This window comes from Ciconia boyciana, chromosome 4 (genome assembly GCF_034638445.1).
Source record: "Ciconia boyciana chromosome 4, ASM3463844v1, whole genome shotgun sequence".
NCBI lineage: Eukaryota > Metazoa > Chordata > Aves > Ciconiiformes > Ciconiidae > Ciconia > Ciconia boyciana.
The window spans coordinates 9,269,389-9,288,166 of record NC_132937.1 but is presented as its reverse complement, the minus strand read 5'-3'; the positions used below and the strand labels follow the sequence as shown (position 1 = coordinate 9,288,166).

At 45.8% G+C, this 18,778-nt stretch overlaps 1 protein-coding gene across 6 annotated transcripts in view; it reads left to right on the top strand.

Moving 5' to 3' along the window:
• The window catches only part of LOC140650482 (spindlin-Z), a 104,118-nt gene that overhangs the window by 14,283 nt on the left and 71,057 nt on the right, over nucleotides 1–18,778 (top strand). The window contains exon 2 of one of the 6 annotated variants that reach the window (XM_072858776.1): nucleotides 17,177–17,339. The exons of 4 other annotated variants lie outside the window; for them this stretch is intronic. The gene's annotated coding sequence lies outside the window, so the exon portion shown is untranslated. Of the gene's footprint in view, nucleotides 1–17,176; nucleotides 17,421–18,778 lie in introns of all 6 variants that reach the window. One more of the 6 variants, XM_072858775.1, reaches the window with a different exon arrangement.

Below are 18,778 nucleotides of genomic sequence, written 5' to 3'. Positions count from 1 at the left end.
GGCATGTCCTATGAGGAGCAGCTAAGGACTCTGGGTTTGTCTAGTTTGGAGAAAAGGAGGCTGAGGGGCAACCTCATTGCTCTCTACAGCTTCCTGAGGAGGGGAAGTAGAGAGGGAGGTGCTGATCTCTTCTCCCTGGTATCCAGTGATAGGACGCTTGGGAACAGTTCAAAGCTGCATCAGGGGAGGTTCAGACTAGATATTAGGAAGCATGTCTTTACCAAGAGGGTGGTCAAACACTGGAACAGGCTTCCTAGAGAGGTGGTTGATGCCCCAAGCCTGTCAGTGTTTAAGAGGCATTTGGACAATGCCCTTAACATGCTTTAAGTTTTGGTCAGCCCTGAAGTGGTCAGGCAGTTGGACTAGATGATCGTTGTAGGTCCCTTTCGGTTGGAAATATTCTGTTCTATTCCAAGTAAGGCCCCAGTATGTGTAGTGGTTGCTTCTGAGACAAATGCCTTAATAAAGAATGTTACACACACACCCCACCCTGTTCTTTTAGCTTCTATTGCTGAGCATTATGTCATATGGTATGGAATATCCCTTTGGTCAGTTTGGGTTGGCTGTCCTGACCTTTTGGGTGGGTGAGGGGGGTTGGAGAGACAGCCTTGATGCTGTGCAAGCACTGGTCATCAGTAGCCAAAACATGGGTGAGCTACAAATGCAAAGCACAGCCCTATGAGGGCTGCTATGGGGAAGTTAACTCCATCCCAGCCAGACCCAACACAATCTCCACCCCTTTATTCCCTACCATTTGTGTCATGCTTAGGTCCTACATAATTTGATACATTTACATATCTCCTGACCATCCCCTTGTATCTATTTCTCATTACGGAAATCCCCTGTTAGCAACGCTTACAACTTATACTACATACCTAAACCATCTTTATACCCAACATATGGACTTATACATTGTCATTAACTACTGTCCCCTGTCCCTTAACAGATAGATATTATTTCCCCATTGCATGGGCCTCCACCACCCCCAAAATGTCCATAAGAACAGGCTATGACTTGGGCCCCATCAGTCAAGGTGGTCTCTTAGGACAGGAGAAGCAGCATGTTCGATTGTTGGGCACCAACACTGGCTTGGTTTGGGTCATCACTGCACTCGCCTGGTTCCTTGCAAAGTTCACTCTGCGTCAGTTCTGGTAGTTCCTGCTATATTACTTCCTACAACATACAACTCGCATCACAGATTATTTTCCCCCAAGGTTAAATCTCCTTGAGGCACACACTGGGTCTCCCCATCCTTCCGCGTTACCCACCAAGTACACCTAGGTCCTTGAGCAAAGACAATCCCATGAATGGGCTTGCCTTTTCCCAAGGGAGGAGCAATCCACACTGCCTTCCCCAGCCACTTCCCTATGTGCGCTACGGGGACCTTATCTCCTCCCACAATATGTAGGGGTTTTGTTTGGGCAGGGCAAGGATCGTTACTAGATCCTGTGGTGTTAAGCAGCCAAGTGGCTTCTGCTAAATTTATATCCCAGTGCTTCCATGCCCCAGTGCCCAAAGCTCTCATTATAGTCTTTAACAGACCATTATATCTCTCAATCTTTCTGGAGTCTGGTGGGTGATAGGGCATGTGATACGTCCACTCAATGCCATGTTTCTTGGCCCAGGTGCTTATGGGGTTATTTCGGAAATGAGTCCCATTGTCCAACAATTCTTTCTGGGGTACCACGTTGCCACAAAATTTGCCTTTCAAGGCCTAAGATGGTGTTTCGGGCAGTGACATGGTTTACAGGGTATGTTTCTAGCTACCTGGTAGTTGCTTCCACCATGGTGAGTATGTAGCGCTTGCCTAGGCGTGTTCATGGCAGTGGTCCAATATAGTCAATTTGCCAGGCCTCGCCATATTGAAAACCCTGCCACTGCCCTTGATTCCAGGGAGACTTTACTTGTGTGATTTGCTTGATTGTGGCACATGTTTCACATTCATGGATAACCTGCATGATGGCCTCCAGGGTCAGGTCCACCCCTCTCTCATCTGTATGTTGCATCTTTCCCTAGATGACCTGATGTTTCGTGGGCCCATCAAGCTACAAATGGCTCACCCGTACACTCCCAGTCCAGGTCCACCTGAACCACTCCAATTTTGGCAGCCTTGTCTACCTGTTCATTGTTTTGATATTCTTCAGTGGCGCAGCTTTTGGGCATATGAGCATCTACATTCCGTACCTTCACAGCAATATTTTCTACCCAGGCAGCCATGTCTTGCCACAGTATGTCATGGTCCCTTTGGATCTCTCAAGTTTACAGGACAACATACTCTCTAAATTAAACTTTATTTTATGAGCTTATATAAGAAATATAACAAACAAACATGACAAACAGGGGCTTAATCCCCTTTGCACAGACTAGTCTAGCACGTGAATTCACTTATTCACCATATAAGTCATAAGGTTTCATAACTTATAACCCATAACTTGTAACTCGCGCACCTATGAGCAAAATTGTTACCTAGCTGATGGTTAGAGTGCTCATCCTTCCTCCTCCGTCATGGTGTGGGCATCCCTTGTATCGCACCAGGAAGCATGAAAGCCTCAGCAGTCCAGCTGCTGTTGGATCCACTTCAAAAGCTTTTTGGGTAAGCTGATGTTTTTATACCTTCTAACTTGGAACTTTGGTCTGTACCATTTCCATGAGGTAGCAGATTCTGATGAAACTGCCAGACGCTCAATATGTAATGATGATGGCTGCAGGAGACAGCAATCTGCAGGTGATAATGGTTGTATAATGGTCTTTTAGCCCTTTCTGGCCACCGTGTCCTGCCTACATGTTGCCCTCACTTTGACCTAATGGTGCTGCTCCCAACATACATCAGGCCTTAGCGTGAGCCTTGTGTGAGCCAAAACCTGAGCAGGAGTTGAGTGAGCAGTCAAACTGTGCAGCTACGCAGATGGGTTTATCTCTGCACTGCTGCCAATTGGTCTTCTTCCACTGCTGTAGCCACCCCCATAGGGCATTAGCCACCATCCAGGAGTCAGTACAGAGATAGAGTACCGGCCAATTTTCTCATTTAGTAATCTCAAGGGCTTTCACTTCTGGAAATGGTCTTGAATCACGTTCTCCTTCAGTGGCTTTGGCAACTTGTCATGTGGGACTCCACACAGCAGCTTTCCACTTCCGACGGTTGCCTACAACATGACAGGATCCATCAGTAAACGCAGCATAATGCCTTTCATCTTCTGATAACTCATTATATGGTGGTGCCTCTTGGGCACGAGTCACCTCCTCAGGCGATGCTCTGAAATCTCTGCCTTCTGGCCAGTCCATGATCTCTTCCAGGATTCCTGGGCAGTTGGGGTTCCCTGTTTGAGCCCAATGTGTGATCAACGCTACCCACTTACTCCATGGAGCGCTGGTTGCGTGATGTGTAGAGGGGATGTTTCCTTTGAACATCCAGTGTAGCACAGGCAGTCGCAGTGCCAAGAGGAGAAATGCTTCTGTACCAACAACTTCTGAAGCGACTCGAACCCCCTCATATGCTGCTAGTATCTCTTTTTCAGTCAGGGTGTAGTGGGCTTCTGATCCTTGATACCCCCGGCTCCAAAAGCCTGGAGGTCAACCTCAGGTTTCTCCTGGTGTTTTCTGCCAGAGGCTCCAGGTGAGAACACGCACCCCAGCTACAGTGTAGAGCACATTTTGCACAGCTGGTCCTGTATGGACAGGCCCAAGGGCTACTGCATGAGCTATCTCCTGGTTGATCTGCTCAAAGGCTTGTTGTTGCTCAGGGCCCCTGTGATGGTTTTGGCTGGGATAGAGTTAATTTTCTTTATAGTAGCTAGTATGGGGCTATGTTTTGGATTTGTGCTGAAAACAGTGTAGATAATTGTCGTGGTTTACCCCAGCCGGCAGCTAAGCACCACGCAGCCGCTCACTCACTCCCCCCCGGTGGGATGGGGGAGAGAATCGGAAGAGCAAAAGTAAGAAAACTCGTGAGCTGAGATAAGAACAGTTTAATAATTGGAACAAAATAATAGTAATAATAATAATAAATTGCAATGAGAAGGAAAACAACAAGAGAGAGAGAGAGGAACAAAACCCAAGGGAGGGAAAAATAAAATAAATAAAAGAATAACAGAAAAATGATACAACTGCTCACCACCCGCCAACAGATGCCCAGCCAGTCCCTGAGCAGCGATTACTACCCCCCGGCCAACTCCCCCCAGTTTATATACTGGGCATGACATCATATGGTATGGAATAGCCCTTTGGTCAGTTTGGATCAACTATCCTGGCTGTGCCCCTTCCCAGTTTCTTGTGCACCTGGCAGAGCATGGGAAGCTGAAAAGTCCTTGACTAGTGTAAACACCCCTTAGCAACAGCCAAAACATCAGTGTGTTATCAACATTATTCTCATACTAAAATCCAAAACACAGCACTATACCAGCTACTAGGAAGAAAATTAACTCTATCCCAGCCAAAACCAGGACAGTATCCACCCCTTATTCTATACCATCTACGTCATGCCCAGGTTCTACCCTTTCTAATACATTCCAATTAATCACCACCACTTTTCCTGTCTCTTGATATATGTACACACAGCTATCATTCCCTTGGTCTATGGGCCATCCCTCTAAAATGTCCGTTGAGTTCATTTAGTCCATGACTTTGGGCTCCATCTGTCATAACAGTCCTTCAGGGCAGGAGAGATGGTGTGTGGTGTTGGATTGTTGCATGCTGAAGCCAGTTCTGGTTCCATCACCACTGCACTTTGCTTGGTTTCATCACAGTTCATTCTTCATTAATCTGAGTGATCCTTACTGAAATACCATTGATATGGTGTATAGTAACCATAAAAGTGATGACACACAGTATTATATAGCAATCAACATCATACCATTTAGTTAATTGGCTATTCTCACCCAAAATCAAATCCCCTTGAGGTACACAGTAGACTTCCCCATCCTTTCGCATTACCCACCAAGTGCACCCGGGTCCTTGAGCAAAAGCAATCCCATGAATGGGCTTGCCTTTGCCTGAGGCAGGAGTAACCCAGACTGTCTTCCCCAGCATGTTTTTTATGTGTACTACAGGGACCTTATCTCCTTCTACAGTGCATAAAAGTTTTGATTGGGCAGGGCCAGCTCGTTTGACAGATCCCCTAGTGTTAACTAACCAGGTGGCCTTTGCTAAATGTGTATGCCAATGTTTGAATGTCCCAAAACCCATTGCTCGCAGTGTAATCTTTAACAGTCCCTTGTATCATTCGATTTTCCTGGAGGCTGGTGCATGATAGGGGATGCGATATACCCACTCAATGCCATGCTCTTTGGCCCAGGTGTCTATGAGGTTTTTTCAGAAATGAGTCCCGCTGTCTGATTCAATTCTTTCTGGGGTGCCATGTCACCATAAGATTTGCTTTTCAAGGCCTAGGATAGTGTTCTGGGCGGTGGCATGGGGCATGGAATATGTTTCCAGCCATCCGGTGGTTGCTTCCACCATTGTAAGCACATAGCGCTTGCCTTGGTGGGTTTGTGGGAGTGTGATAGAATCGATCTGCCAGGCCTCCCCATATTGATATTTCAGCCATCGCCCTCCATACCACAGAGGCTTTAACCGCTTGGCTTGTTTAATTGCAGCGCATGTCTCACATTCATGGATAACCTGTGCAGTAGTGTCCATGGTCAAGTCCACCCCTCGATCACGAGCCCATCTATATGTTGCATCTCTTCCGTGATGGCCTGAGGTGTCATGGGCCCACTGAGCTATAAATAATTCCCCCTTATGTTGCCAGTCCAGATCCACCTGAGCCACTTCAATCTGAGCAGCCTGATCTACCTGCTGGTTGTTTTGATGTTCCTTAGTGGCCCAACTCTTGGGTATGTGAGCATCTACGTGATGTACTTATACAACCAGGTTCTCTACCCGGGCAGCAATATCTTGCCACAGTGCTGCAGTCGAGATGGGTTTGCCTCTGCGCTGCCAATTGTTCTGCTTCCATTGCTGTAACTACCCCCACAAGGGCATTTGCCACCATCCATGAGTCAGACCAGAGATAGAGCACTGGCCACTTGTCTCGTTCAGCAATGTCTAAAGCCAGCTGAATGGCTTTTACTTCTGCAAACTGGCTCGATTCACCATCTCCCTCAGCAGTTTCTACATCTTGTCGTATAGGACTCCATACAGCAGCTTTCCACCTCCGATGCTTTCCTACAATACGACAGGACCCATCAGTGAACAGGGCATATTGCTTCTCATTTTCTGGTAGTTTATTGTACTGTGGGGCCTCCTCAGCAGGCATCACCTCCTCCTCTGGTGATACTCCAAAATCTTTGCCTTCTGGCCAGTCCATAATTACTTCCAAGATTCCTGGGCGATTGGGGTTTCCTATCCGAGCCCGTTGTGTGATCAGTGCAACCCACTTACTCCACGTAGCATCAGTTGCATGATGTGTAGAGGGGACCCTCCCTTTGAACATCCAGCCCAGCACCGGCAGCCGGGTTGCCAGGAGGAGCTGTTCTTCAGTACCAACCACTTCCAAAGCAGCTCGAACCACTCCATATGCTGCCAATATCTCTTTTTCAGTTGGAGTATAGCGAGCCTCAGATCCTCTGTATCCCCGACTCCAAAACCCTAGGGGTCGAGCTCGAGTCTCCCCTGGTGCTTTCTGCCAGAGGATCCAGGTAGGGCCATTCTCCCCGGCTGCGGTGTAGAGCACATTTTTCACATCTTGCCCTGCCCGGACTGGCCCAAGGGCTACTGCATGAACTATCTCCCGTTTAATTTGTTCAAAGGCTTGTCGTTGCTCAGGTCCCCATCTGAAATTGTTCTTCTTCTACATCGCTTCATAGAGAGGGCTTACGATCAGACTGTAATTTGGAATATGCATTCTCCAAAAACCCACAACGCCTAAGAAAGCTTGCGTTTCCTTTTTGCTAGTTGGTGGAGACATGGCTGTTATTTTGTTAATCACATCCATTGGGATCTGACGACGTCCATCTTGCCATTTTATTCCTAAAAACTGGATCTCCTGTGCAGGTCCCTTGACTTTACTTTGTTTTATGGCAAAACCGGCTTTCAGGAGGATCTGGACTATTTTCTTCCCTTTCTCAAAAACCTCTTCTGCTGTGTTGCCCCGCACGATGATGTCATCAATGTTCTGGAGCTTCACCCTGTTTCAGTGCTGTCTGGATCAGTCCATGCCAAATGGTAGGGCTGTGTTTCCACCCCTGGGGCAGTCGGTTCCAAGTGTACTGAACACCCCTCCAAGTGAAAGCAAACTGTGGCCTGCACTCTGCTGCCAAAGGGATTGAGAAAAATGCATTAGCAATATCAATTGTAGCATACCTTTTGGCTGCTTTTGACTCCAGTTCGTATAGAAGTTCCAGCATGTCCGGCACGGCAGCACTCAGCAGTGGCATGACTTCATTCAGGCCACGATATTCTACTGTTAGTCTCCAGTCTGCATTAGACTTTTGCACTGGCCATATAGGACTGTTAAAGGGTGGACGAGTCCTACTGATCACTCCTTGGCTCTCCAGTCGACGAATCAGCTCATGGATGGGAATCAGGGAGTCTCAGTTAGTGCGATATTGCCACCGGTGCACCGTTGTGTCAGCGATCGGCACCTGTTGTTCTTCAACCCTCAGCAACCCCACAACAGAAGGGTCCTCCGAGAGACTAGGCAAGGTGGACAGCTGTTTAATTTCCTCCATCTCCAAGGCAGCTATACCAAAAGCCCACCGGTACACTTTTGGGTCCTTGAAATACCCTCTCCTGAGGTAGTCTATGCCAAGGATGCACAGAGCCTCTGGGCCAGTCACAATGGGGTGCTTCTGCCACTCATTCCCAGTTAGGCTCACTTCGGCCTCCAATCCAGTCAGCTGTTGGGATCCCCCTATCACTCCAGAAATACAGAAGGATTCTGCCCCTGTATAGCTTGATGGCATTAGGGTGCACTGTGCACTGGTGTCTACAAGAGCTTTATACTCCTGTGGGTCTGATGTGCCAGGCCATCGGATCCACACAGTCCAGTAAACCCGGTTGTCCCTTTCCTCCACCTGGCTGGAGGCAGGGCCCCCCTAATCCTGGTCATAATATTCGTTACCCACTTCTTGTATATATGAGTCAGGAGTTCCTTCATTAAAATCAGGAGTAAGATCAGCCCTTTTACTCTGTCTGGGGAACTGCCCACTGGAAACCGGAGCAGCAATTTTCCTGGAAGAACCCCCTTTGGTGATTGTTTTTCCTTGCAACTCACGTACCCGTGCCTCTAGGGTCGAGGTAGGTTTTCCATCCCACTTCCTCGTGTCCTCTCCATGGTCACGCAGGTAAAACCATAGGGTGCCCCATGGTGTTTACCCTTTATATCCTCTCTCTTGAGCAGAGGAATGCTGACTCCTAATAGCTGAGGCACTGTTCCGTACAGGTGGGGAGTAGGACATATCTTCTTTGAACCATTGGAACTCCTGGGACAGTTTCTCCACAGCTGAGACAAGGGAGGAAGAGAGACTTTCTTAGTATTCCTGGAGTTGGCCAGCCAATTCATTCACCGTTGGTCCTTCTCCATCTTTCCAGGTCAGTACTGCCAATGAGTTGGCATATAACGCTGGTGCACTCCATACAAACTTCCGCCACATGGGTCGTGTGCACTGGACCTCATCTGGATCTCTGGGTGACCGCTTGTCGTCCAGGTCACCATAAATCACTTCCAACACGGCTAATTCCCTCAGGTACTGGATACCTTTCTCCATGGGGGTCTATTTGCCTGGGTGACATATAACATCTTCCTTGAAGGGATATCTTTCCTTCATAGCTGACAGGAGTTGCCTCCAGAGGCTGCGGGCTGGTTCCCCTTTTCCAATCGCTTTGTCAATGCCCCCTTCCATAGAAAGGGATCCCAGCTGTTTGGCTTCCTTACCCTCTAATTCCAGGCTACTGGCCCCACTATCCCAGCATTGGAGCAGCCACGTGACAATATGCTCGCCTGGACGACGGCTGAAATCTTTTTGCAGATCTCGCAGCTCACTCAGGGATAGGGATCGGGTGGTTTCAGTCTCATTTACGAGTTCTTCCTCTTCCTTTCCCTGTGATGGCCCTGCTCTTTCATCTTCCCTTTATAAACGAGCTGACTTTCCCTTCCAGGATATCTTCTTATGTATAGGGGCAACTGATACTGACACGCGTTGGTTCCCTGTTTGAACCGCAGTGCTTGTAACAGAGTTGTCCGGAGCATCCGCAGTGCCTTTTGCAGCAGAGGCTGGAGCATCCGCAGTGCCTGTCGCAGGGGAGGCTGGAGCAGCCGCAGTGCCTGTCGCAGGGGGAATCAGAGCAGCCGCAGTGCCTGTCGCAGGGGGAATCAGAGCAGCCGCAGTGCCTGTTGCAGGGGAGGCTGGAGCAGCCGTGGTGCCTGTCATTTTGTCACCAGATCCTTGAGGGTTCTGAATAGCGTTGAACAGGGCTCGGTAGGCATGGGCCAGACCCCAGCACACTGCAGTGATTTGTGTCTCCCTAGAATTGCCAGGGTGACAGCATACTTTTTCCAAATATTCTACTAATTTTTCAGGATTCTGCACTTGTTCAGGGGTGAAGTTCCAAAACATTGGAGGTGCCCAGTAACTTAGGGATTTGCCCATGCTATCCTACACACCCTGCCACTCATAACTACCCAGCCTTGGGGCAGATCTCTGAATGATATTCTTAAATTGCTTACTAACCTTGGACAAGATCGAAACAATATTCCCAAGCAATACCAATAGATGTATCTTAACTACCCAAGGATGTTCAAGATACTGAAAAGTTATTGTAATGAAGGAGGAAACATTGTAGAAGAAAGCAGTGAAGGTACAATTCTGCATTTCCTCCATAAAAAACCTCTCAGAGGAAGAGGTATCATTGCGAATTGTCTCCATAAGGTGGTACCTGACATACAATAACGGTTTCAGTACAGCACTTAGATACCAAAATAATCCCAAGGTCACTGTTTTAATAACAAATCTCACAGGCAAAACATCACCAATTAAAGCAGAGCACAGCAATCTGCAAAAACCAACAATGATCTTTAACATGGACAGCAAAAAAATGAGCATGGTTCAGATCAGGTAAACCAATGCTAAGAACAGATGAATCAATATCACGTCCCACAACTACTAACAGATCTAAATTCCTTAATACGCTCTGGTTAATCTGTTATTATCTCAAACCCTTCGTGCCCCAGGTTGGGCGCCAAAAAGGACTGTTGTGGTTTAGCCCCAGCTGGCAGCTAAGCACCACGCAGCTACTTGCTCCCTCACCCCGGTGGGACGGGGGAGAGAATTGGAAGAGCAAAAGTAAGAAAACTCGTGGGTTGAGATAAGAACAGTTTAATAATTGGAACAAAATAATAATAATAATGAATTGTAATGAGAAGGAAAACAACAAGAGAGAGAGGAACAAAATCCAAGGGAGGGAAAAAGAAAAAAAAAAAAATTATACAACCGCCGACCAACGCCCAGCCAGTCCCCGAGCAGCGATCACTACCCCCCGGCCAACTCCCCCAGTTTATATACTGGGCATGACATCATATGGTATGGAATAGCCCTTTGGCCAGTTTGGATCAAGTATCCTGGCTGTGCTCCCACCCAGCTTCTTGTGCACCTGGCAGAGCATGGGAAGCTGAAAAAGTCCTTGACCAGTGTAAACACCCCTTAGCAACAGCCAAAACATCAGAGTGTTATCAATATTATTCTCATACTAAAATCCAAAACACAGCACTATACCAGCTACTAGGAAGAAAATTATCTGTATCCCAGCCGAAACCAGTACAATAATACAGGGATGTTTTCATTATTGCTGAGCAGTGCTTACACAGAGTCATGGCCTTTTCTGCTTCTCACACCAGCCCACCAGCGAGTAGGCTGCGGGGTGCACAAGAAGTTGGGAGGGGACACAGCTGGGACAGCTGACCCCAACTGACCAAAGGGATATTCCATACCATATGACATCATGCTCAGCAATAAAACTTGGGGGGTGGGGGGGGCATTGCTCGTGTACTGGCTGGGCATCGGTTGGTTGGTGGTGAGCAACTGTTTTCATTTGCATCACTTGCCTTTCTTGGGTTTTATTTCTGTTTGTTATATTCCTTTTCATTACAAATTATTATTATTATATTTTATTTCATTTATTAAACTGTCTTTATCTCAGCCCACGAGTTTTCTCCCTTTTACCCTTCCAATTCTCTCCCCTATCCCGCTGGGGTGGAGTGAGCGAGTGGCTGTGTGGTGCTTACTTGCTAGCTAGGGTTAAGCCACGACAGTTCCACTCAAAATAGTTCTTCTTTTGGGTTACTTAATAGAGCGGGCTCACAAGATGATTATAACCTGGAATATGCTTTCTCCAGAATCCCACAAGGCCTAGGAAAGCTTGTGTTTCCTTCTTGTTAGCTTGTGGGGACATAGTTGCTATCTTATTGATCACATCCATAGGGATGTGACAACATCCATCCTGCCATTTTATTCCCAAGAACTGGATTTTCTTTGCAGGTCCTTTGACCTGGCTTTTTTTTTTAATGGCAAAACCAGCTTTCAGAAGAATCTGGATTATTTTTTTTTCCCTTCTTAAAACACTTCGGCTTTGTTGCACCACATGCTGATGTCATCGATGTATTGTAGATGTTCAGGGGCATCACTCTGTTCCAGGCCACGATAGTCTACCTCCATCAGACTTTTGCACTGGCCATATGGGGCTACTGAAGGGTTAGTGAGTCTTGCTGATCACTCCTTGGCTCTCCAGTCGATGAATCAGCTTATGGATGGGAATCAGGGAGTCTCGGTTGGTGCAATATTGTTGCCTGTGCATTGTCATGGTAGCAATTGGCACCTGCTGTTCTTTGACCTGCGGCAACCTCACAACAGAAGGGTCCTCTGAGAGACCAGGTAAGGTACACAGCTGTTTAACTATCTATGTGTTCATGGTGGCTACACCAAAAGCCCACCGGTACCCTTTTGAGTCTTTGAAATACCCTATCCTGAAGTAGTCTATGCTGTGTATACACAAGGCCTCCAGGCCAGTCACAATAGGGTGCTTTTGCCACTTGTCTCCTGTGCACTGATGTCTACCAAAGCATTGTACTTCTGTCAGTGCCATGTTCTGGGCCATTGAATCTATACAGTCTGATATACCCAGTTATCCCTTTTCTCCTCCTGGCTGAAGGCAGGGACCCTCTGTTCCTGGTCAGAGTATTCACTATCTGACCCTTGCAGTGCCAGACTAGAAGTCCCCTCACTGGAATCAAGAAAGGTGATCTCAGTCCTTCTTCTATGTCTGGGAGATCTCTGATTGCCTTCTTGTGTCTCTACAGCAACTAAACTGACACCCTTCTTGGATGGCCCCTTCTTAGCAGCTGTGTTCCCCCTTAGTTCATGTACACGGGCTTCCAGCTTAAAGGTGCGTTCACCATCCTATTTCCTCATGTCCTCCCCGGGTCACGTAGGAAGCGTGATGGTTTAACCCCTGTCATGGTTTAACCCCAGTAGGCAGCTAAGCACCACATAGCTGCTCACTCACTTCCCCGTCCCAGGGGAACGGGGGAGAGAATCAGAAAGGTAAAAGTGAGAAAACTCAGGGGTTGAGATAAAGACAGTTCAGTAATTTAAAAAAAAAAAAAAAAAGAGCAAAAATAAAACAACAAAGAGGAGGGAAAAAGCCCAAAACACAAACCCAAGAAAAACAAGCGATAGAAAAAAAACCCCCAAAACACAATTGGTCACCACCAACTGAGTGATGCCCAGCTAGTCCCCGAGCAATGGCAGCCCTGGCCAACCTCCACCCCCCCAGTTTTATTGCTTAGTATGATGTCATGTGGTATGGAGCATCCCTTTGGTCAGTTGGGGTCAGCTGTCCCAACTGTGTCCCCTCCCAACTTCTTGTGTGCGTCCAGCCTACTTACTGACAGGGCAGTGTGAGAAGCAGAAAAGGCCTTGACACTGTGTAAGCACTGCTCAGCAATAACTAAAACATCAGTGTGTTATCAGTGCTGTTTTTAGCACAAATCTAAAACATAGCCCCATACTAGCTACTATGAAGAAATTTAACTCTATCCCAGCCAAAACCAGTACAGAACTTTCGGGTGCCACGTGGCGTGCGCTTGGGGCTCCTTTTCCCTCTAAACAGGGTGGGAGTGGACTGGCTCCATGGTGTGCCCCTAACAGCCGAGGCGCTTGCCCATGGGGACAAGGAGGGACAGAGATTTTCTTCAAAGTTTTGGAGCCAAGAAGACACTCTCTCCACAGCTGGTGTATCCGAATCTGGGCAATACGTTGTTGCCAAGCTGTTAGAATGACACTGTTGCATTTTGGATCACTGTTCTCCACATGGCCCGCATACACCTGTGTTTCACCTGTCATTCAGATCCATTGTCGTCTATGTCATCATAGATGACTTCCAGTACCGCTAAGTCTTTCAGGTACTGGACGCCTTCGTCCGCAGTAGTCCACTTTCCTGGGGAGTTCACAAGATCTTCCTTGAATGGATATCTTGCCCTCACACTTGAGAGGAACTGCCTCCTGAGACTGCAAATTGCTGCCTCTTTTCTAATTCCTCTGCCAATTCCCCGGTTTCTAGCAAGGGATCCCAGCTGTTGGGCTTCCTTATCTTCTAATTGCTGACTGTTGGCCCCGTTATCCCAGCATCAGAGCAGCCAGGCAGCAATTCGCTCACCTGGCTGGTGGCTGTAATCTGTCCACATGTCTCGAAGTTTTTTCAAGGTCAGGGACTGGGTAGTTTCCCCCTCTTGTGTGATTTCTCTCACTTCCTCCAATTTCTTTGCTGAAGGACCGGCTTCCTGATCAGACCCTTCCTCTTCGTCCCTTACTAATTGATGATATGGACCCATTGACCTCCTTGTCCACTGTTTCTTTTTTACTACTGGGGCAATTACTGTAGTTGTTGTTTGGGTCCCTATCTCAACTGTCATGTTCTTAGATGCAGTTTGGGTCCCAGTCTCAATCATGGCATTCTCAGAGGTGGTTTCGGTCCCTGTCTTAACCACAATCCCTTGATAGTACTGATTTGTGGCTTGATAGGCCCAGGCCAAGCCCCAGTACAGTGCTAGAAGCTGCTGGTTTTCATTGGGGTAGGCAAGGCACCCTTCTATCAGGTGGCGTGTCAGTTTGCCAGGGTTGCTTGCCTGTTCAGGTGTAAAGTCCCAGGCTATGGGAGGTGATAACCGCCCTAGGCACCTGCCCAAATCCTTCCACACACCCTGCCACCCAGGGACCGGCCACCTCAGGGCACATTTCAGTGTCTCCTCACTCAAAACCTGTCTCCTCTTATGCCAGGATGACACCAGATTCCACGAACCCCATAATATGCTAACAGTATTAATTGGTAGTATTAAAAAGCTCACGTAAGGGTGAGCAAGGACCTTGGGAGCCTGCGCAATAAAACCACCCACATCAATCCTGGATGGGAAGAGACAGGTGTATTCCCTCATCCCGTCCACCACATAGCTCCCCCAGCACAGTAAGGCATCAATACCAGGGCCAGGCGCATAGCGATTAACATGTTCCCAAGGTCAGCAAAATAGAGATAAGCAGTGCAGCCAGCAAACTCCGTGACCTGCACAGAAGCCTGCAACTTAATAACTACTGTAACTATAGCACGCTCAGTTCAAATGTGCCATTGTTTCATGCCCCATTTTTGATGCCACAAAGGACTGAGGTGGGTTGACCTTGGCTGGCTGTCATGTGCCCACCAAGCCACTCTATCACTGCCCCTCCTCAGCAGGACAGGGGAGGAGAAAACACAGTAGAAAAGCTCATGGGTCGAGATAAAGGCAGTTTAATGAAGAAAAGCAACGGCTGTGTGTGGAAGCAAGCAAAAAGATTTATCCTCTACTTCCCATCAGCAGGCGATGTCCAGCCACTTCCTGGGAAGTAGGGCCTCAGTACACGTAGTGGTTGCTTCAGAAGACAAATGCCTTAATAAAGAATGTCCCCCCTCCTCCTCCTTTGTCTTAGCTTTTATTGCTGTGCATGATGTCATATGGTATCGCCATAAGTTTGGGTCAGGTCTTCTGGCTAAGTCCCCTCCCAACCTCTTTCCCACCTGCAGCCTACTGGCCTTTGGAGGGGTAGGAGCTTGGAGAGACAGCCTTGATGGGGCACTACTCAGCAGTAACCGAAACATTGGTGTGTTATCAACACCTTTCTAGCTACAAATGCAAAGCACAGCACTATGAGGGCTGCTATGGGGAATGTTAACTCCATCCCAGCCAGACCCAATACATTACCACAGAATGGTAGCAAACACATAGGTTATATAGTAATAAGCTGCTGCTATCATATCCCAGGTAGTGGTTATCTTTGTGCACATGTTGTTGGGTTCAGGGGAAGAGGAGGATGGTTACCTGTTATTAATGAGAAGCTAAGCTACTTCATATTTGCCGTGATGCAAAAATGTGCAAATTAAGGCAATTACGCTAACCTGTGGCAGCTTGTTACCCTGGTGTCTGTGCATGTTCTTTCCCTGCTGTTAAATGCAAGGTAACTTGAAGTAAAGTGAACAATTAGGGGTGAGTTAAGAGTACCTTTCTATTTTGGAGTTAAGATTTATATTTGGGTGAAGGCATATGGGTAAAGATTTCTTGGGATTGAATAAATAGTAAATCTCTTAAGTTGTAGATGAAAGCATTATTTTTTAAGATTTTTTTTTAAATATGGAGGACTGTATTTATTAAATGAACAGTCAGTAAGTTGTAACATATACAAGGTTTAATCAGCAAGCAGATTTTTATTACCTGTAAGTATGTGGATGCTTTAAAAACTCATTGTGTTTTATAGAGTCCTGTCATATTGTGTCAGGAGGAATTGTAGCGATGGGATGAATAGAAATGAAGTCACATCTTAATATTTCCAAATAAGTGATAAACTTTGCCACTTTTTTTAAAGCTAGTTGGCTAAACTGTCATTGCTGTTTACAGTGGTTCTATAGAGAGTAGAATACTGAAATTGAACTGTTGAATTCCTGTCTTCCTAATCCTTGTTCTGTTGGCATAGACAAGTCATTTCAGAATAAATATGCATCCATGCTGCATGAGGGAGTAGAGCTCTGAAAGAATTCTTTAAAAATGCTCTGTGCATATGTCTTTAGTGTCCTAGTACCTAAGGTGTACCTAAGGTTCTGCAATGAATGACTGTTAAAGGTTTTTGTATAGATAAATGTTTCACTAGTTCTTCCCAACTGTTGGAAGGGAAATGACTAGAAATTGGAGTTTTTATTTAAATTATATGTTGATGAAAGTACATTTTACTTTTTTAATTAAGTCATTGCAAGCTCAGTTGGCACTAGCCAATTCTCCGATTCTTCCTATAGCCTGATTCCTTTTTAGTGGAACAGACAACATGTGTGTTTTTAATACCAAACTTCAGATTCAACTTTCTGGATTCTTGTTTTCAATTTTAGTATGTGTTTTTTGGACTAATAAGGGAAACAAGAAATTCTTCTTAGGGCAAGTATATGGCAAAATGTCATTCAGTCCATTAGCCACATATTATTGAATCTGGTTGTAATGTTGCTAATGTGGGAGGCAGATCAAATAAGAAACTATCACATTTAAATTATTTTAATTTTAGACTAATGTTTAATAACTGGCTTTACTGTTGATGAGCCCTCCAAACCAGACCAAAACTGCAAGGTTTTTTGGAATACATTATCTTGGAGAACCTAACTTTCTTCTGGTTTTTGGGTTATTTATTCTTTAAAATTGCAAGCATGTAACTTTTTTCCCCCCTGAAACCTGGAGGGAATTTCAGAAAGCTAATTTTATTTAGCATGAGACTAAACGTGAAACCTATAATTAAAATGAGCTTTTTTTTCCTCCCCCTCATCACTTTCTGAATAAGGTATGTAATTTCCCACTCCCAGCCCTGTTACCTCGAAATTTTCATTTTTCTGTACTGTTTTCATCACTTCAGTTTTCTATCAGTGCTTTTAATTTTTGCCTCTGTCTGTTGATATCCAGCTTTTTTTCCTTTCGGCAGAATCCTATGCCTATAGCTAATTGTAACCATCAGTTGATGCATTGATAGCTTGTCTGGTTTAGTGAACATGTAGTGTTATCGCTGTCATTTATCTTATAATTAGCCCACATGTCTTCAGGTTTAGTGTTTAAAGCCCGTAACAACTGGTATGGTTTCTTCAGTAGTGGGTTATACGACTTCCTTGGTCTTTTTTTCTTCCTCTAAAGAATTGCAGGGACATACAGAGCAACATACAATTAAATAGAAGGAAGAAGACTGATCCGATGTTCCAAAAGTATTTCCAGTTTATTCAAAGCCCAGCACAATGGGAGAAGCCATAATTTGTGAACTATTGAACTGGACCAGCCAAGATGATCATCCTCTTTGCAGGTACCTCTATTCATCAAGGGAAGATCAAGAACTTTGAAAAGCTCTGGACAGAGACGATCTAATTCCTACACAACAATACTGGTCTGTATGTTATATCCATCAATGGTTACATTCCTAATAAATTCTTCCTGCTTTTTATAAGAAAAGCAAAGGATGAAAAATAGATGAAACATTATAAAAGCACACCTTTCTTCTGATGAAAGCAAAGTTAGTCTGTCCCTTTCTGTCCTGTGTTTTATATTTTTTTGCAATTCCACAAATAGAAAAATTAGCTGGCCTCTGCTTAGCTTGTTTGCTTGGGGAGGGGAAGGAATTAGTTTCAGGTTTTTTGTACATCTATATTTCTAGTGCTATTGTGAAGGTCCCTCAGCTTTAGTGTATATGGGTATATCCAGGTGTGGCTGAGTCCGTACGCTGTGCAAGTTCCTAAAGTTCAGAGAAGTGTTTTAATTTGTTGGTTGTATCTAATACAAAAGTATAAAAGTTATTTTGTGTTGTGTCCTGGTTTCAAGTGGGATAGAGTTAATTTTCTTCCTAGTAGCTGGTATAGTGCTGTGTTTTGGATTTTAGTATGAGAATAATATTGATAACACACTGATGTTTTGGCTGTTGCTAAGGGGTGTTTACACTAGTCAAGAACTTTTCAGCTTCCCATGCTCTACCAGGTGCACAAGAAACTGGGAGGGGGCACAGCCAGGATAGTTGATCCAAACTGACCAATGGGCTATTCCATACCATATGATGTCATGCCCAGTATATAAACTGGGGGGAGTTGGCCGGGGAGTAGCAGTCGCTGCTCGGGGACTGGCTGGGCGTTGGATGGCGGGGGGTGAGCGGTTGTATCACTGTTTTGTTTTGTTTTGTTTTTCTCCATTGAGTTTTGTTCCTCTCTCTCTTGTTGTTTTCCTTCTCATTACAATTCATTATTATTATTACTATTATTTTGTTCCAATTATTAAACTGTTCTTATCTCAACCCACGAGTTTTCTTACTTTTGCTCTTCCAATTCTCTCCCCCATCCCACCGGGGTGAGGGAGCAAGTAGCTGCGTGGTGCTTAGTTGCTGGCTGGAGCTAAACCACAACAGTCCTTTTTGGCGCCCAACCTGGGGCACGAAGGGTTTGAGATAATAACAGATTAACCAGAGCGTATTAAGGAATTTAGATCTGTTAGTAGTTGTGGGACGTGATATTGATTCATCTGTTCTTAGCATTGGTTTACCTGATCTGAACCATGCTCATTTTTTTGCTGTCCATGTTAAAGATCGTTGTTGGTTTTTGCAGTTTGCTGTGCTCTGCTTTAATTGGTGATGTTTTGCCTGTGAGATTTGTTATTAAAACAGTGACCTTGGGATTATTTTGGTATCTAAGTGCTGTACTGAAACCGTTATTGTATGTCAGGTACCACCTTATGGAGACAATTCGCAATGATACCTCTTCC